Raw genomic sequence first — 4881 nt, 5'->3', positions numbered from 1 at the left:
GTAGTCAACCGTGGTGTTAAGACGCTATATACAGAATGAATTCTGCTAGTCACGCTACTGGTCTAGCTATGATGCTAGTGGTATAAAATATTGTTAAATTAAAGCTGTCCTTTTACAAAAGTAAAATACATAAATATAATTAAACGGACAAATGTTTATCCTGCAGGCCGCAGCCAGGAAAAAAATTGCGGAGCCGCAATTGTATAAGTCAAGTCCATTTCAAAGTCATGAAGTGAAAGTCACTTATTTTATCAGTCGTACCTTGAATTATCAATTGACAATTATTGTATAATTTTGTATTATTTGTCATTCCCCATAATATGAAGATGTTTTTCTTTTTTATAGTTTGCACAATTTCACAATTTGGGTCATTCAATGTTGAACTTCAAAACTGGTCACGCTTACTGTTTTAACACTAAACCAACTAAAACTACTGAATCCGGTCTACACGCAAAACTAATGGCGTTCTTATAGTGGAACCAGTTTAAAATCTTTATTGTTACGAAATTTGTAAAATTTCAATGAATATCTTGCTGTGTCCTCTTCGACTTTGAAATCCAAAGTTTTTTCGCACCCAAAAGCCGCAATAGAATCGCGTAATTTAATTATCTGTCACCGGAACAGTTACGCAAAGGAGGTTTGCGTAAAATATGCGCACGTGGGAGCTTTTTTACGTTATTTTATTTTTTGTGTTGCGTGTTAGAAAACATTAACCAGGAACTCAAAATTCAATAATATTACGACCTTCCTATAAAGCTAAATTAATAAATACTAAAATATAATTTAAAATAAACAATTAAATAATAAGCACAACATTTATTTTTTTTACTTAATGCCGCGGCCGTATAAAAAAATAAAAGTGGTGTTTACTGAGTTATCGTTTTATTTTCAATTATAATGTCTAACCACAAAGTATCTGCTTCCTATAAACAAATAAAATATTAATTTGATACAGCCTTAGTTTCAGAGGCGGTTTTTTTTGTGGACAAAAAGAACTTTAAAAAAATATATTTCTCTTTTTAAAATGGAAACCTGTGTTCTTACAACTTATTTCACGTAAAAAAGATTTTTTTTAATAATGACTTATTGAGTACAACCTCAAATTGTAATATTTAATTATTGCTAGTCCTAGATGAGTCCGTAAATTTTTCTGATTTTTCTGTTTCAAATTTTCGTAAGAACCGATATTATTGTCTTAAATATTTTAAAAAAAGTTATTATTTAGGTGGCAAAAGTACTAATAAAACTATATTTCTGTTAAGGTTTGATATGAAATTATCACCATGAACTCTAAAACCTATAAATAAACGTGAACTTTCTATCTGGGAATAAAAATTATTTATAAAACCGACAGCTGCATCAATTATCAGTTAATTTTCATTCACCTTTAAAGCTACGTGGTTTGCTCCAGGGCTCGCATCTTGGTCCTATACAATTTAACATACCTATTTTTACTGTCTTCGTCAAAATTTTAACCATGTTAATATAATGATGTTTGCAGATAATACGAAATTTACAGAAATATTTTTGATTTCGACAACTTTTTATGTTTTAAAAACGAACTACAGCGTGTGTCAGGTTATGAGAATGCATATAAAAGAAACCTACCGGTGTAATAATTTCACTTATTTAATGAACAAATATAACGTCAGTGGCTAATTTGGCATTGCATTTGGGTTCCATACAGGCGTAGTTTGTTCATTTCCTCGGCTGGCTAATTCCTCCACCACAATACAAGCAAAAAAAATTCCGCCCACTTTGGTGGTAGTAGGAGATATATTTAATATATTTAGGTTATTTGAAACCTGTGAATGTTTGTATTTCTTTTTAAATAAAAAAATAATAATAAATTTTGTTTTAATATAAACACACGATGATTTAATATTTAAGTTGGTTAATCGTCGCAAATACAATAATCACATAGGTGATAACCATGTCTTTGTGACTTTGAGTGAAATGGCAAACATAGTTTGATTGTTGATTTTCAGTACAAAGAAAGCATCCCATTGTTATTAATCCCACTACAATATCAAGTGTCACGACTACAATCCACGGAGTTCAAGTAACTTCAGTAGTTGAACAGTTCAAAAGCAAACTACTAAGGTTATTTATTCATCGAAGAGAACTTGATAGGGGGACCTAATTATTCAAACAACACGTGAGGCGTGTATTAATGACTTGAAGTGTGTTAAACTACACGTTTCATTTTGCAAAACTAACCTACACGATTAACACGTTTTCTTTTAATTATGTGCTAAGTTAGAATCTAAAATATGTCTCTCAATACTTTCAACGACTTTTGAAATAAGTACTTACTTAAGCACGAGTACCAAATCTGGTGAATACGTTTGTATTAGTACCATTTAAAAGGATTTTTCATCGATTGTATATATAATATAATATGTTATATACGATTATTTTCTATATCTATACCTGAAAGTCTGAAGAACGAAGTAAGTCTGAATGTACCTTTTTTTATTTGTTAATATTGCTGTAAAAATGGAATTTATAAACAATGAAACATAATCTTTTGCAAATCAATTTATGGATGTAAATAAACTAACTCAATAAATAGTAATACAAAAACTATATATTTAAAAAAACTGGTTACATAATGTTAGGTCTTCTCATGATATGTTAAAATTCTTTTAAATTTTAATTTATTTCTTCGTTAACGTGGAAATTAATGTGGTCTGTAAAACTTGTGCAAGTGTCATTTTCAAAATTGGATTGTGATTGTGTGAAAAATTCAAACAAGCAATAATTTATTTTTTTCTTTGGAATAACTTAATGAATTAAACCTCAAATTGTAATATTAAATTATTGAAGACAATATTAGCGATTCCTGAACGAAAATCTGAAACAGAAAAATCAGAAAAAGATACAGTCTCAACTAGGACTCAAAACCCAGGACCCTATCTCCTTCGGTCATATTTAACTGTATCATACTTCGAATAAGAACTACCAACATTGTCTTCATTTTTCTCACCGGACACTTTTATTGGCAGCTATCTTTATGTATGATCGCAAGATTCAACTCGAACTAATTGCAATCTAGACAAGGTGCACCAAAAATTCGGACCGAAAAATTTACAGCAAATATTATCCTATGTTTTTAACAGTTTAATATTTTTTTAAATATGCAATACGTTAAATTATTTGAAATTCCTACATACCGAATCTTAACTTTTTAAACTTATGAACAGATTACTTTTTTAATGTTTTAATTTTAGAAGAGGTGAGCAAATGGGTAATTATTAAAAGACTCGTAGAGTGTATTTGTTTTTTTGCATCAAAAATGTCAACATGGAAATATAAATAAACTGATCTTTTAATTAATGCCCATGTTGTTTTAAGCTTTCTGCTTTGAAAAAGTCTGTGTGAAATCAACTAAACAATAATATTAGCAGGCTCGCGCTAAAATTAAAAACGATTTTTCTGCATGAAATATTTGACGAAAAAACGATCTTGCCATGAATACGTTTTAGCTTTCTCCAAAAATGGATTCTTTGTTTAAATTGGATATTTAGAAACATGATATTTTTAGACTTTCTCTCATAGAGCTATAATTAGAGGTGCTACTGCGTACTGTACTAACATCTCGTGGAAACTTGTTCCACTATTAGAACGCGATAAGCGGGGCGCGTAGATCGGAATCGGTACATTTAGTTATAGAGGGATAGTTGGAGGTTAAAAAGCGAAAACTATTTTTTCGCATTATGTCTCATCTAAATATATTACGTCAATACTTTTTCTGATACTAATTTGCTTGGAAAACCTTTGCTTCAAGTTAGACTGGCAAAATGTAAGTGAGTCTTCATTGTCTGATTTTATTAATTCATTTTAAACATACCAGCATCTGAAGAACTAACTCGATTTTTCATTTGCTTTAATTCTATTCTAGAAGTCAAGATTCTAAAGAAGTATTCAGTATTTAATAACGTAGTTACTTCAGTGCTAGTATAAGGAGTTGTCCAAATATATTTTACCACTTACTTTGGATTGACTTTGCTTCGGAGTTCAAATAATTACTATTATGTAGTTATGATAAAAATAGTCATATAGTATGAATATTATGAATAGTTTTTATTTTTTTTTTAATTATATAGTACCAATCGTATATGCTCGGTAACATTTTTTTTGACAACCCCTTATTATAGTTACTCACCAACCCAGTATATTTTATTATATTTTTGTTTTGTTTATTAATGTGAATATTATGGTACCTCAAACTAACACAAAAACTATATAGGGCTATAAATAAAAATAAAAATTTATATAAAAAGGTTGGGCAATGAACTAAGTGATGTCGCTGACATATTTAATTTAAACTTCAATACATTTTAAGCCAAATTAGTCCACTAACTAACTCACTTTTTAAATGTAAATAATGTGTGAGAAATCATTATATGTTATTTCGATTTTCTATTGTTTGTTTTATACTGTTGTTAAAAATTAAATTTGTAATTGTTATGTACTTAAGAACCCAATAGGGCGTCAATAAATAAATAAATAAAAATGTTTTAAAAGAGGTAGTATTATTTGTTTACATAATATATGTAATGTTTTCCCGTCTCCCCTAAGTTCTTCTTAACGAAATAACATTTTGTTACGTTTGATTTGCAACTTCTCGCGGTTTATCAACCCTTCAATCTTAACGAATTAATATGTCACGTTGTGTCAATTTTTTGTTTCGACAGGGATTAATTCATTGAAGGATCCTTTTAATTGGTTGTGGTAACTTTGGTTCTTTTAGATGAGGCGTGTTACATTCTGTATGGTTTGAAAATAAGACAATGACCGACTACCCTGATTTTAACTACCTTTTCCTACCGTGTTTGCTCGCCCAAACGTTTCCGGTTGCTGCAGTCGATAGTGTGC

This window comes from Hesperophylax consimilis, chromosome 6 (genome assembly GCF_061612785.1).
Source record: "Hesperophylax consimilis isolate HC1 chromosome 6, BYU_Hcon_1.0, whole genome shotgun sequence".
Classification (NCBI taxonomy): Eukaryota; Metazoa; Arthropoda; class Insecta; order Trichoptera; family Limnephilidae; genus Hesperophylax; species Hesperophylax consimilis.
The sequence above is the reverse complement of the archived record's forward strand: the minus strand, read 5'-3'. Positions refer to the sequence as shown.